Genomic DNA, 16,280 nt, shown 5'->3' with positions numbered 1-16,280 from the left:
CAATGAATCAATCAATCCATCCACATGCATTTCTAGCACAATTATTATCCTATAAGTCATGGGGTCAGTCATTGACAAAAGGAAAGCCACTGTCACTTGTCATTCAATCATGGCTGATATGTTTCTCTATGCCATTCTTCTCCCTTCTCCTCATAACCCTTGATCCCCTTGTGAATCAAGAACCTATCTCGGTCACTAAATACACTCAATCACTTGGCCTCCACAGCCTTCTGCAGCAATGAGTGCCACAGAGTCACCACCCTCTGGCTGAAGAAATCCCTCCTCATCTCAGTTCGGAAGGGTCAACCCATCATTCTGAGGCTATGCCCTCGGCTCCTAGTCTCTCCTACTCATGGAAACATCTTCTCCGTGTGTTGGAGTGGGAAAAGAGTTACCAAAACCCATCATAAAGGCTGCTCCTTGAGGATAGCAACCTTACTGAAGCGTTAACTAGCTGTGGCAAACAAACAATCAGCCTCTGGAATAGAGGGAGAAAGCGAGCATCGGTTTAAGATTAGAGATTAAAAAAAAGCAGTCTGGGCAAAGAAATAATAGCATGGTTGAGTATAAAATATAGGTTGATGTGTACAGGCTTGGAATGGCCACCTAAGCTGAGGCCATTTCCCGATACAAATAGCTGAAATCACACTGCTCTGTCTGTTAGAAAAGTGTTGGGATCCTGTTCCTGTTGAGCAACACAAACTATTCAGCCTCTCTCTAGATAAAGGAGATCCCCCAGGAGACTTTTACTCTCAATTCACAGGAAGGAAAAATACAGAGAGATAAGTTCACCTCCCACTCCCTTCCCAGCCTTATTGCTGGGGGAGGAGGTGGGGAAATGCGGGTAGTGGAGAAAACTGTAATCTGATCAAATACAAGGGAACACAGTGTGGGAAAAGATCTATAGTCCTGTTATCATGATGCACAATTATACAGCTGTGATAGCCAGTCCATCTCTAGTACTCATTGAGAGGCAATGAGCTTTAGATCTCCCCTTATTCCCCTGTGTTCCATTGTGCACACTGACACCCACACAGTTTTCTCTACACAATGTCAAATTGATCGGGCTGGCAGTTGCAATTCAAGACTGTTTGCAACACAAGGACGTCACACAGCTGGAGTACATGGCTAAAGTCAACACTGGCGCTGTATTGAATCTGAGCTCCTTCGCTGGAATTTGCCACCATGAAACATAAATAAAGGCCAAAGGCCAATCTTCAGATCTCCTGACATCATGCGATGACGCGGGTTTCTCCTGACAAACGTTACAATTATTTGCCTTTAATTGGCCTCAGTCAAGGCTCTCAGATAAAGTTGATCTGCTCACCATTCCATGGGCTGCTGAGATGCCCTGCTAGATTGGGAACTCTCTGCAAAAGGATAGACTGAGGAGAGACACAGTGTTAGAATCAGGCAACTACACAGTCAGTACATAGGGCTACTTTTAGCACCTACCCGCCTCCAATCCAGACCCTGGCAGCCTGGTTAACAAAAAAGCAGTGCACTGCTAAAAACCTGCAGTTACCATTGGAAAGAGGTCAATCCAAGAACAACTGCAAGAAGAAGGAGTCGTCTCAACACTGGAGTGCCCAAAGCCTCCATCTTGATAAACAAGGTATTGCAGATCCACAGATTTGTGGGTGTGCACCAGGTTCATGTCATGGATTTCAGTAAACTATGGGAACAGGCCCAACAGCTTTGCACCCTAGGTCCCTGTTATTACAGAGCTAGAACCCGGCACTAACCAACAGTGGCAATAAGAACAGGAGTAGGCCATTCAGCCCATCAAACCTGTTCCAACATTCAATAAGATCATGGCTGATCATCTACCTCCATGCCACTTTGCCCAATTCCTTTGATGGTATTAACCTCCAGAACTCTGCCTTGACCTTAAAAGCAAAATACTACAGATGCTGGATATCTGAAACAAAGACCGGGAATGGTGGAGAAATTCAGCGCGACTGGCAGCATCCACGGACAGAGAAACTGCGTTGGAGTCCAGTATGACTCTTGCTCAGAACTTCCCAGTTTTTGCTGCATTTCTCAAGCATCTTTGGTGTTTGTTTCTCTGTCTTGAGCCTGCTCATTGATTGAGTTCCACAGCTTCTCAGGTATAGAATTCCAATAATTCACCACCCTCTGAATGAAGAAATGCATTCTTATTTCAATTTTACATGGTCTAATCTAGTCCTGAGTTAATATCCCCTGGTTCTCAACACTACCTACCAGGGGAAACATCTTGCCCACCTTATCGTAACTTGTACGAATTTCGAGAGTTAGAACGAGGTCACATAATACTGCAGCTAAGGTCTAACAAGTGTCTTACACAAATTCAACATTGCCTCCATATTCTTGTACTCTCTGGCCCTATTAATAAAATGCCTTCTGGCTCTACATTACAGTGGAAGTGCCCACTATCTTGGTACCTGGATGCCCGCATCCACAGCCAATGTGAAATAACCAACTTGGTAAAAGCAACACAGATCTGGCAGTGAAACGATGTGAAAGTGTCGTCTGATGTTCTCTCAGATGAATCCTGTTTACAGGTCACCATGTTTCACAGTAACGGTGTGCAAATATGAGAGACCACCAGGCAGTGTTATCTAGTTGGTTGCATCTGTCAAATTGCCACTAACCATTTCCGCTGAACCCTGCCCTATACCGGACAAGGAATGTCAGGAACAGCCTTCACCGGCTGGGTATGGCTTTGCAAAAGAGGCAGATGCAGTGAACAGTACTTATAGCTACCGTGTAGAATAAGGTAAGGCATGCATGGCAGTGATGGTCACCCATAGCCTGACTCTTTTCTGGCGACACTCCTCTGAGAAGCCAACATCTTTACCAGTAACCAAAACTGGAAACTGGTTAGCGAGCAGAACCTCAGGTAACTCCATCACCACCTCCCGGGTTGCCTGCTGGTCAACCTTCCCTTTCTGTCACTATGTCCCTAGCCTGTGGCAAAAATGTTACACAGATATGGCTCTAAGCCTCACAGATGCAACACAGTGACTCAGCTGCCACTCGAGCTCCAAAACCCAGAGTTCAATTTTCTGGAACTGACAACACTTCGTACACATATGGTTGTCTAGGTCACTGGTAGCTTCATACATATTCCCACATACTACAGGAGACACATTCCACGTGACTGAGAGGTAGTAGGAACTGCCGATGCTGGAGTCAGAGATAACAAGGTGTAGAGCTGGATGAACAAGCAGGCCAGGCAGCATCAGAGGAGCAGGAAAGCTGACGTTTCAAGTCTGGACCCTTCTCCCAGGTGACTGAGCTGGTCTGCCATGCCATAACTTTACTTCAGTTATATTAACTTTATTTTACTTGGCCTTATATTAATAAATCTAGCTACTGGCAAGCCTTACAACTACTGATAATCATAACTTATACTTAACACACTTTACTGGTTGCAATAAACTGTACTTAACACAGCTGACTGCACCAAATTTCCATGTGAATCTCATTTGCTACTCACCTGGTCTATGTGTCAGGCATTGTTTCTTGACAGTGTATCCCTTACTGTTTTCAAACCATGCATTCAATCTGTCTTGTTTAAGGAGTCTCTGATGACCTCTTGGATTAGCTTCTTGTTACGCAGTAATTAGCATTAACTGAATCAATATTTTCATCTTATTGATAGATAACTGTCACCACCAGGCGATTTCCAGTTTAGATATTTTTAAAATCAACCTGGCCAGGTATATGGTGTGAACTAACTGCACAGAGGCGCTATCCTGTCACTAGATCACCGTTTATTTACATGTTCACTGTACATGGGTTCTGACCAGCCAGCTCAAAGTCAGTCCCTAGACTGAGGGGACCTTCTGAATCTCCTGTCTATATTTGTCAGCCAGGGATCCCTGATTAGCCCAGGTTAACGGCCCCAATCAAGGATCTCACACAATTGCATCATTTAAAAGGCATCTGGATAAGTATATGAATAGGAAAGGTTTAGAGGGATATGGCAAATGGGACTAGATTTATATAGGATATCTGGTCAGCATGGACGAGTTGGATCGAAGGGTCTGTTTTGTGCTGCATATCTCTATGACTCTAATGAGACTGACCTAGCCATGGTTCCAATCACTACATTATAAGAGGCCTGGATTCCACAGGAGTCCCCATCGTTCCCACGTGATCGAAGCAAACTAAATTACTTTAAAAGGTTGTTAGTTCCATCTCAGAAACTGATACTTAATCTATATTAGATCAGCAGCAATCTGAAAGGAACTGGAAAGAAAAAAGTTCCATTCCTCCCCAAAAAAAAAGCAAAATACTGCAGAACATGGAAATCTAAGACATAAATAAATACAGAGCACGATAGAAATATTCAGACAATACCTGCAGACAGAGGAAAATAGGGAAAATTAATTACAACAATGGCTTTTCCTCAGAACCTCTGCTGAAATCATTTAGAGTAATGCTTTACAGAATGCAGAGAAATTAAATCAGATGATTGCTCAAGAGGAACACATTAAAAAGTTTTTATTTAGAACGAATATTTAGACGCTGGTTGAAGATGTGATTCTGATTCCATGCCTGTTCGTGGTTTTGAAGGCAGCTGATCTCATATCCACCTGAAATCAAGATAAATTGCAGGTTTGGGGTCTTCAAGTGCTAGTTTGCTGCTGCAAAATAAACCAGGTCTTAAAAATACAAAGTTTGTTTCTTTGGTGGTGTGCGTGATAGCACTTCCAGATATAGAAAATAACAAAAAAAACAGAGAAAACAAAAGAAAGGAAAAAGAATACAAATTTGATTGCTGTAAAAAAAAAAGAAAGCATTTGAGGCATTTTGTGCTTGCTGCCCTCCACTGAAAGAGAGGGTGTGGAAAAGATTCAATAGAGAAGGGTCTCTTGAGTTGTACCCTCCCTGAGCTTTCATGTACAGGCAGACAGAAGAATGAAGCTCATCGAGATGCAGACTGCATTCCAACTGATCGTTCAATCTTCACTCAATATTGCGGATGCTGCTGGGTTGGGGGAGGGGCAAAGCAAATGCAGACTTCCAGTTTGTTCCACATTCTTGTGAAGCCTGCCTTTGTATGCTAAGTGGGGATTGTTTCACCTCAAAGGCAAGCCTCCCAACCCCCATCCCAGCCCCCAGCCCATGCACCTCCACCCATGCCCCTCCCTCCATACTTAATGATGCAACATTAATCTTGCACAGCAGTGATGGTGCCAGCTGTATTTACCATTACTCTTACATTAATTACCCATTTGAAGCACAGAGCTGCTCAATTGTCTTTGACTCAACCCAGATTCCCAGACAGAACAATTTCCCAGTTTCGCACACACTTGGATTCCCCTCCCAGGGGTTCTGAATGGATTCTCCAGAACTAGGGGGTGGGGGGGACAGTATGTCTGACAGCACAAGCCTCATTCACAACAGCAAGCGAGAAAAGAAACAGGAGGGAAAAGGGAGACAGAAGAGCAGTGTGCCTGCCCCTCAGCTGACAAATGCAGTAAGGCGGTGAGGAATGGAGACCTTCTCCATTCATTTTCAATTCCATCAGCCTCCTTTCTGCTAGTGCAGGACAGCCAGGGAGAACTGTAAAGAGGTAGGCTTTCTAGATTCACCATGGCTGATAGTCAGGAAATCCTTGCAGTCCGCTGATGGAATTTAGGATGCCTTGTCAAACAGTAAACTGCCTGGTAGTGAAAGAGTTATCTGTCTGACAGTTGACCAACCAGCCAGCTAAACCCATGTTGCTGGATGCCAGAGAGTTAGACATTAAGAACTAGCAGTACCAGGCTGGCGAAAATAAAACAATTTTGCCAATCAGGTCACTGGCACCATTATTTAAACAGCCTGTCCTCCATCTGAGTTCACGTAAAGCGTCCCTGGAGGTGTTTTCTTGATTTGTTAGGGATACAGAAGTTATTCTGCAGTTACACAAAAACTTGTTTAGGCCCAACTTGGGAGTATTGTGAGCAGATCTGGGCACCACACCTTAGAAAGGACATCTTGGCGGATTACAAAAACAAAACCCTGAAGTTCAGGGCTAAGTTATGAGGGGAAGACTGTAGAAATTAGGCCTCTTTTCTCTAGAATTTTAGAAGGCTGAGTGATCAAAGTCTTTAAGATATTAACAGAGAAAGATGGGGTAGATGAACTATTTCCACTGTTTGGGGATTTTAGAACTCAGGGGTGTATAGTCTTAGAATTATGGCCAGACCATTAAGGAGAGGGGTTAGGAAGCACTGTTACACACAAAAATAAAAGTAGTAAATGTTTGGAACTTTCTTCTACAAACAGCAATGGACGCTGGACCACTTGTTAAATTTTAAGTCGGAGAGAGATAAATGTTTTTTAAGCAAAGCTATTAAGGGATATGAGCCAAAGGCAGGTATATGGAGTCAGACCACAGATCAGCCATGATCTCACTGCATGGTGGAACAGGCTTGAAGGGCTGAATGGCCTACTCCTGTTCCTATGTAGGTGCAGTAATACTGAATTGCCCCAGTGTTGCCACTCAGAAACATCAAAAGAGAAAACAGTTCTTGGCTTAGGCCGCCATGAATACATAGCTGTTTGATCTGCCGAAGGGCTGGTCCTCTGATCATTTCTCCACACCTCGTTTTCCTCTCCAGTTACTTGTAGGAGCCCTGCGATTTTCAGTCTCACATTGACTACCATCTCTTCCTCCTTGTTTTATAGCCCTCTAATTTTGCTTCGTTACCTCCTTCAGCAAGTTTGAGTATGACCAAACCAACCTTGGTTATCCATTTTTAATTGGATACTTACATACAAACTTATCTCCTCCATCATTCAGAGATATTTTCTGTTGCTCAACAACTGACCCACTACATTCTCCAGATTCACTTTCTAGTCCAAGGCTCTCCTCAAGGTCTCCTTTCAGCTCAGTACAAGATAGTTCAAACTGCAGTCCCAGCCATTCTTTCTACAAGATCCCATTCCTATGCTGAGCAATTGTTTTAATGTTTGAACAACAAATTATTTACTATATCTCAACACCAGTAACCATTAACTGAAAAGTTACTTCCAAGATACTGACATTGAGATACCTATTCCAGCTGTTGACCATTTATCTTGATCATTGTTTTTGCACTATTACTTCTTCCAATCTTCATAAACAGTGAACTATGTTTGAGGTACCAACACAAGGCATAATTAAATCATAAATCTCACTGTGACGATACAGTTATCCCATCTGTACACCACCACCTTGTAAATTTCACTCCAAGCCACTCACCATCCTGACTTGGAAAATATAACACCATTCCCTCAGTGTCTCTCAATAAAAATCCTGGAATTCCTTTCCTAATGGCATTGTGGGTCAACCTACAGCACATGGAGTGGTTCAAGAAAACAGCTGATCACCCACTTTCTCAAGTGCAACCAGGGATGGGAAATAAATGACGACCCAGCAAGCGACGCCCACATCTCACACGCAGATACCTCTGGTCGTAGAGGTCTTAAACGTATTGGTGCACACTTAAAAGGATCATTCAAGAACAGACAAATGAAACAGGTGGCACGGTGGCTCAGTGGTTAGCACTGCTGCCTCACCGCGCCAGGGACCTGGGTTCGATTCCACTGTCCGTGTAGAGTTTGCACATTCTCCCAGTGTCTGCGTGGATTTCCTCTGGGTTCTCCGGTTTTCTCCCACAGTCCAAAGACATGCAGGTTAGGTGGATTGGCCATGCTAAATTGCCCGTAGTGTTCAGGGATGTGTAGATTAGTGGGGTGGGATGCTGTGTGGGTTGGTGTGGACTTGTGGGGCCGAAGGGCTTGTTTCCACACTATAGGGATTCTATGATTAGAAACAAAGAATTAGCCAGCAAGAGAGACCACCTCCTATGGTCCTGTCTATCTCAAACAAGAGGAGATTAATTGAACTGTGCTGCAGCCAAGGGGTCTTTGATAGGAACAAACAAAATACTGTCAACACTGGAAATCGGAGTTAAAAAGAACAGAAAATGCCATGTGGTGGGAGAAACAGTATTGAGTAGAATCACAACTGAAGAGCCATACTTGACCCAGAACATTGAGCAGAACCTTCTCAGCCCTGGGCAATGGTGAGAAAGTTGGAAGAATTGCATGAAATGGCCAGCAAGGAGCTTCTAATTTTGTTAAAGAGAAATGCAAGGTTCTCACCAGTGAGCAGCAATAGCATTGCATTAGCATGATCATTAATACATTGCCTTGCCTCATTACAATGCAGTTTCCTCATTCTCCTACCTTGGTGTGCCTTTACAACAGTAGTATTGGAGGGTGAGAAGACAAGCTTAAAAAAAAAGTGAGAAAGTGCCATCATAAAATGAGAAACTTCCCCCACTGGGAAATGCTAATTAATAAACTTTTGACTGTTTGTCAGTCTCTGGGCACTGTTTACATTCTGGAGCACAGCACATGACTTCACAGCACACAGAGCAGGGCTTGTTCTGTAATCTCAGGGAATTTGTATGCCAAAAGGTGGCCTTATATAAACTCTCAACTCAAGAAAGACAAATTGGCCAACGCACTGCACTTTTCAGAATGTGGACACTGTAATAGTATTTAATGCATGGTAGTACCCTGTACCTGCATCATTCCCCAAACTTGATCAAGGGACAAGAAAATCCTAGACATGGAAGTTGTAAGAAAGGTGCAGCACAGGTCAGAGTGTCTGTGACGATGAGAATACCAACTGCAAATCTCTAGTCAAAAGTACTAATACTGCAGCTGTAAGCCTGCCAAACAGAATGTGTATGGCTGGTTGCTCAATGCACAGAGAGGGGAAAACTTTATGGTCTGGAATTTCCTGCAACCATTATAACAGCATATCTATGTTCCACTCTGCAGGAGTTCCAGAGCTGTAACATAGCAACAGCAACATGAATTTATATAGCTCCTTTAACATAGGAAGACATCACAAAGAGATTCACAGACAAGTAAGGCAGCAAATAAAGAGAGACAAAGGAGGAAACCATTAAATCAGCTGAACGCATGTTTTTTTTGTCGAAGATTTTAAGGAGCGTCTTAAAGGCAGGAGAAAGAGGTGGAGTGGCCAAAAGGTCTGGGGAGGAAATTTTACAACTTCTTTTGGCGTAGGCAGCTGGAGACACAGATACCGATAATGTACGCAGCAAGTGGGGAATGCCCAGGAGACTGGAGTTAGGGGAGAAATCACCGAAATCTTGGACAGCTCCAAAACTGAAAGAGGCAGCAGAGATTGGGAAGAATGTGGTCAAATGAGTAGCATCATTACTTACACGATACTGTAAACTTTGCCCATCAAAATCAAAAATTACACTCTCTCTCCACTGGCAAAAAAAAACCCAATGCTGAATGCTGAAGTAATGACTGCTCCTTCCACTTTAAGATTGTTATTGAATGGCTGGTTGTGGAGCCATCGAAGATGGTCAGGCATTCTACATAGCGCAGGACTCACTTACAGAGGGTTGAATGGAGTTGGTGGCGGGGGCGGGGGGGGTGGAAACAGGATTAGGCATTTAGGTGGGCACTAATTGACATCAGTAAACCAGGGGCAGACATGCCACCATAGCCCACTGTAAAATGGGAGAGAGGCAACTGGTGTCAGAGCTTTAGGAGCCTGGAACAATATTGCGATGATGACACGCCACTACACCTCACTGGGCATAAATAGTACAACATAGGTAGAGTTAGGAATAGTGTGAAATACATGGGAAGCAAGGCAGAAACGGGAAGTCCAACCATCTGAATGTGAAGGGACATGTGCAGAGAAGCATGTGGAGTACATTCAGTGGTCTTTCAACAATTCAGTTAACAGTAATATTACAGCCTGGTATATCTCTGAATATTGTGTATGTTGTATTTGGTATTAATATGTAAAAAAAACTGTGTTAGAAATAAGCCCAAATCTAAAGACAGTTCTTGCCCTTGCCTTCACTTTGACCAGTCTACAGGAGCCAAGTGGCTTTGACTAGGATTTGCAACAATAATAGATGGCCCTTGTATTAGCAGACAGAGAACTCTGATCTAAGGAAAGGGTACGTTCGCATCGGAGGCAGTCCAGAGAAGTTCATTAGGCTGTTACCAAGTATGGAGGAGCTGTCTTATGAGAGGCTGGTAGATTGGGCCTCGATTCAGAATATAGAAGAATAGAGGCAACCTTATTGAAACATACAAAATTCTCAGTGGACTTGACAGGATAGATGCTGAAGATTGTTTCCCCACTATGGGAGTGTCCAGAATTAGACGGCATAATCTCAGAATAATGGGTCACACATCTAGGACAGAGATAAGGAGGAAGTTCTTCTGGGAATAGAGAGTCTGTGAAACTCTATATAGCAGAGAGCTGTCGAGGCTGGGTCATTAGATATATTCAAGACTGAGACAGACAGATTTTTTTAAACAGCAAAGGAATCAGGGTAATATGAAAAAGGCAGGAAAGGGAAGCGGAGAATTAGCAAATCAGCCACAATCTCATTGACTGGCAGGGGAGACTCAATGGGCTGAATGGCCTACTTCTGCTCCTATATCATGTCTTCTCGATGGCTTTTTGAGCTGAACCAATTAAATGCAACAATAATTAGTTGATAAATAATTTTTAAAAAAGAGAAATAAATTCTATTCACAGTCAAATGTTGGAAATACTCAGCAAGTCGGGCAGCTTCTGTGGTTAGAGAAACAAAGTTAAAGCTTCCAATCAATAACCTTTCTAATGAAAGCTTAATTCAATTACTCTCTCCACTGCTGGCTTACAGTCGCTGATTATTGCCAAGCCTTTCAAATTTTACTCCAGATTTCCAGCATTTTGCATTTGTCCACTTGATAACTTGGATAACAGTGTAATTGAAAACTTGGAAAATGTATAAAGAAAAGGGAATTAAACTTGGAAAATGTTTAAAGAAAAGGAAATTATACTTGGAAAATGTTTAAAGAAAAGAGAATTAAACATTAAAATGTTTAATATAAAAGGAAACCTACCAAAATGTTTCGCTCCCTGATCCTTGTGGAAGTAACAGTGCTCAGATCATGGTATCCTGGATGAGTCTCTGACATTGTGCCTGCTTTTAATGATTTCTTCAGTGAATTTGGATGTCAATTCACCCAGGAAGGACATGATGACTTAACTTATGGTAAACCTGCATATTCAGAACATCAATTTATTGTCACAACTGCTAATCCTTATCTCACTCCTATCCTGGCTGACATCTGCAACTTTTAGTAATGATAAGATAATCAAAACTGGTCTTACATTTAGGTAGCATCTTATCACATTCTTGGGATGTTTCAAAGCACTTCATGACTCTCGACTCATGGCCCTAATCAATGGAAATAAGTTGCATCTTATAGAGACCTGCTGGGAATTATCAGCATCATTGTGGAGGGCAATAGATGCCAACGCAGCACCAATCTTCTCCTCAAATCAAATCATAGATAATCACAGAATCTCCACAGCGCAGAAGGCCATTCAGCCCATCGAGTGCACTGACTTTCCAAAGAGCATCCCACCCAGATCCAGCCACCCTACTATATCCCCACCTTTACCACGGCCAATCCACCCAACCTTCACATCCCTGAACACTACAGACATTTTATTTTTAGCATGGCCAATCCATCTAACCTGCACATCATTGGTCTGTACCAATGTCTTTCTTAACTGCACCAATCTCCACTAGTGTTCTAAGATCAATTACAAATAGGGTCACCAGTATCTGAACTGTAAAAAGTAAAGTTGCCATAATCCTACCGGACCATAGGGCTGCTCTCTCTTTACAGAGACACGATTGGTGGTGGTTTAACCAGAGGGTCGCCAAACCTTAGGCGAGGGGAGAGGTTGAGAAGGAGAGACGTTCATGGTAACCTCAGCCAATGTGGGAATTGAGCCCATGCTGTTGGCATCACTCTGCATCAAATTGTGGGGAAGCAATGGCCTAGTGATATTACCACTAGACTATTAATCTAGAAACTCAGCTAATGTCAGTCAAAGAAATGAATCTGGAATTAAAGTTCTAATCACCATGAAACCATTGCCGATTGTCAGAAAAACCTTACCTGGTTCACTAATTAATTAATTGCCTTTTAGAGAAGGAAATCTGCCATCCTTACCTGGTCTGGCCTATATGTGACTTCAGACCCGCAGCAATATGGTTGATGCTTAACTGCCCTCTGGGCAATTAGGGATGAGCAATAAATGCTGGCCTGGCCAGCAATGCACACATCCTGTGAGTGAATTTCAAAAAAAAACTGTACCCCAGAAAAGAGAAAAAAATAAAAAGCAAAGATGACTAACTCACTCATACAGAAACGATCCTCTGAGCGATAACTGTTGCCAAGTGAAACATGCATAAAATTACAGAAAGGCTGTTTAAGTGGAAGCTAAAACTGAAAAGAAATGTTTAAATTCTTGCTAAATCTGACAAGTCTCTGCAAGCCTTAGACTGCAGGGTGGTAGGAGCCTCACAACCAATTTAGCACAATCGAACATCTGCTACTAAAATGTACAGAACTTGAATTGACATTAAATAGTTAACGAGGAAGTGTTTTGGGGTGGGGGGGGGGAGGAAATGGGTTTAAATGGATATCCCATGAGAGCAACAGAAATACTGCACCCACCACTTTCCTGTGCGCCACGACCTACTTCAAATTGTTTATTTTAAATTTCTGATCCTTCTTCACAATTGGTCAAACAATATCATTATCATACCAGCTGTTGTTTAATAGATAAATAACTGTTGCTCATTTTCTCACACATGACGGGAAATTAATCCTCACTTGGAACAACTTCCCACGGATCTGGGATTGAACCGGAGACTCTGCAAACTGCATGGGCTCATTTCACACCACCTTTGTCTTTTTACCTTTAGCGGTCTATGGAGGAGGTAATGGCTCCAAGGAAATTGGGATAAAGATCACAAAATGTGACATTTCGCCGAATTACTGCTCAGCAATTGTACTCGTTCAGTATCTCTTAACAGCTCAATTCGAAACATTAACAGCTACTATGTCCAACAGATAGCCAGCTTCCAAAAATTTGTAGCTAATTTCACCCCCATCCCCTGACCCAAGTAGAGGTGGGAAAGAAGTACCATCTTCCTACATGGCTCTTGTTTATCATTGATTCCACCGATAGTGGGAAAAAACCCTGTGTATCCAACTGCGTATCTACAAGCAAAGCCCATTATAGGCAAGGCAAACCAAAAGTGGTGGGGGATGTCGGAAGAGAAGGAAGAGGCTAAATCAAAATGGAGTTGGAGGGGGCAATAAAGCACAATATCCTCCACAGTGCCCAGCTCCCTCTAAAGGCATCGAGAGCACTGATGGACACCAATGTGCTCCTTCTCCAAGGGCACCCAGGCATGAATGTAATCACGGAAGGGGGCAGACAGTTGGCAGAGATCACCACCAGCCCCCCTCCCCCCACCCAGACCTCTTTATAGCCAGTCTGGCCAGACCCAGGAGCAGACTCATGAAGAAGTCCTCCGATCTGGCCGGAACCCTCCACACTGGGTGCCCAAAGATCAGGAGCCATTGGGCTGAAGCGCAGCCAAAAACACAACAAGAGATTTTTCCAATACTTGAAAAGGCAATCGCCCACAACCAACATGATCATGGTCCATGGACTCCACAGCACCACAAAATAAACTGTTGGGCTGAGAGTACCTGACTCTTCAACTGTATAGTGAATAGGTTCCAGCTAATGATAAGGCCAATTCAAACTGTAAAAAAAACTCACATACCAGTCAGTCGATCCCTCATACTGTACAGTGAGGTTTCCACATCAGGGACAATGATTAAATCCAGTGGCACATGTTGTATAACATATTGGTTCTGAAGGAGTTAATGCTCATGTTACATTGTAGGTAATATTTTGTAGAATGGTGAGAGCCAGTTAGTGAGTGAAGACGAGGAATTCTACTCCAGCTTTTGGAGAAAACACATGTATCCGTACCAGCTCCTTAAAATCTTGGTCATTATGTAGGACCAAAATATGACCACTTATTGTTGTCAAGCAATAAACTTTCTTGTCATCCAAGAACAGTGTCTCTTCTGGAGATATCCCAAGCAGGTGGTGTATCTAATCATTAGATAGGCCCGACATAAAGCAAATACAAAACAGGACTGGAGGCAGCAAGTTCTCTTGCAGAGCTCTTGCCCAATACCATATAGTGGTAGAGGGGGAAAATACCACAAAGAGCCAGAAGTGGTCATCAGCATCCCTTGCACACTGATCAATGCTGTTTCCAAAGCTGCTGGCATGCATAGGCTTTGGAGTACCATACAGATAATAACAAACTTATAGAGTCACAGAATTGTTACACTGGAGGACAGGCCACTTGATCCAGTATGCTGTACCAGCTCTGCAAAAGACCATCATTCCCTACTGCCAATCTCCTGCTTTTCCCCATATCCCAACACACTATTTCTATCCAAATAACTACACCAGCACCATTCCACACCTCTTTCTCCACAACACTGATGACTGTATCGGTGCTGCCTCATGCTCCCAGGAGGAACTCGAACAGTTCAACAACTTTGTCACCACCTTCCACCCTGTCCTCAAATTCACCTGGACTATTTCTGACACCTCTCTCTCCTTCCTGGACCTCTCCGTCTCCATCTCCAGTAACCGACTCACCACTGACATCTATTTCAAACCAACTGATTCCCACAATTACCTCGACTGCACCTCCTCTCACCCACCCTCCTGCAAAAAAACCCCATACTCACAATTCTTCCGCTGCACCAGCTCCCAGGATGAGGCGTTCTACTCTAGGACTTCCCAGTTATCCTCCTACCTTAGGGACCATAATTTTCCCTCCTCTGTTATTGAAGATACCCTCAACTGCATCTCCCCCATTTCCCGTGCTTCTGCCCTCAAACCCTCTCCCCAAAACAAGGATAAAGTTCCTTAGTCCTCACATACCACCCCACCAACCTCCAAATACAAAATATCATCCTCCGACATTTCTGCCACCTACAATCAGACCCCACCACCAAAAAGACATTTCCCTCCCGCCCCGCTGTCAATTTTCTGCAGGGACCATTCACTCCGCGACGTCCCCGTCAGCTCCATACTTCCCACCAACGCCTCCACCACACCCAGTACCTTTCCTTGCAACCGCAGGAGGTGCTATATCTGTCCCTACACCTCCCCTCTCACCTCTGTCCAAAGACCAACACAATCCTTGCAAATCTGACAGAGATTCACCTGCACTTCATCTAACCTCATCTACTGTATCTGTTGCTCCTGATGTGGTCTCCTCTATATTGGAGAGACCACAAACAGACGCCGGGACTGGTTTGTGGAGCACTTGTGCTCTGCATGCACCAACTAACCTAAACTTCTGGTTGCCATCCACTTTAACTTCCCCTCCACTCCCCTGGTGACATGTCCATCCTGGGCCTCCTCCACTGTCAGAGCGAGGCCAAACGTAAACTGGAGGAACAACACCTGATATTTCACCCTGGCAGCTTACAGCCCAGTGGCCTGAATATTGACTTCACCAGCTTCATAATCTCTCCACCCCCAACCTGTCCATCTTCCGACTCACGTATCCACTCCATCCTTCCCACTTCCCAACAATAATAAACCCCTATCTACATCCACCTGTCTCCATCCCACTTACCCTACCCCAGCCCCACCCCCTCCATTTATTACTGGGCTCCCCTCCCCCTCCCCAGACTCCTCAGATGCTGTCTGACCTGCTGTGCTTTTCCAGCTCCACGTTTATTGGCTCCAACTTCCAACATTTGCAGACCTCACTGTCTCCAAATCATCCAATGTTCCTCCTGATGCCTCAATTGAAACCTGCCTCCGACACATTTCCCAGCAGTGCATTCCATACTCAAGCCGCTCACTGAGTAAAAATGTTTCTCCTTGCTTCACCCTTGCTTCTTTTGAAGCTTACTTTAATCTATGCCCTCTCATTCTTGTTTTTATGAAATTAGAGTGATGTAGGTGGTCACTAGGGCAAACATCACAGTGCACTGAGACCACAGCTCAATTTCTCATCATGACTCCGCTCACATGCCCTCAAAGAACTCTGCATCGCTCGAACATGGCCATCTGGCTTACCCTCCCGTTCCCTTCACTACTCCTGTGCCCTAGAATTCCTTACCAAGTCTTCTCCGCCTTCCACTCTGCCTTTATTCGCACACCCCATTTTCCCCGCGTCTGAGATAACAAGGTGTAGAGCTGGATGAACACAGCAGGCCAAGCTGTCTGAAGAAAGGTCTAGGCCTGAAACATTAGCCTTCCTGCTCCACTGATGCTGCTTGGCCTGCTGTGTTCATCCAGCTCTACACCTTGTTATCTCAGATTCTCCAGCATCTGT

General features: G+C 43.9%; 1 protein-coding gene across 1 annotated transcript in view; it reads right to left on the bottom strand.

The window, feature by feature from the left end:
• Positions 1–16,280, bottom strand: part of agrn (agrin) — a 503,633-nt gene that overhangs the window by 434,908 nt on the left and 52,445 nt on the right. The window lies entirely within an intron of this gene.

Source organism: Rhincodon typus, chromosome 31 (genome assembly GCF_021869965.1).
Source record: "Rhincodon typus isolate 14 chromosome 31, sRhiTyp1.1, whole genome shotgun sequence".
Lineage (NCBI taxonomy): Eukaryota > Metazoa > Chordata > Chondrichthyes > Orectolobiformes > Rhincodontidae > Rhincodon > Rhincodon typus.
This window is presented reverse-complemented; position numbering and strand designations above follow the sequence as displayed.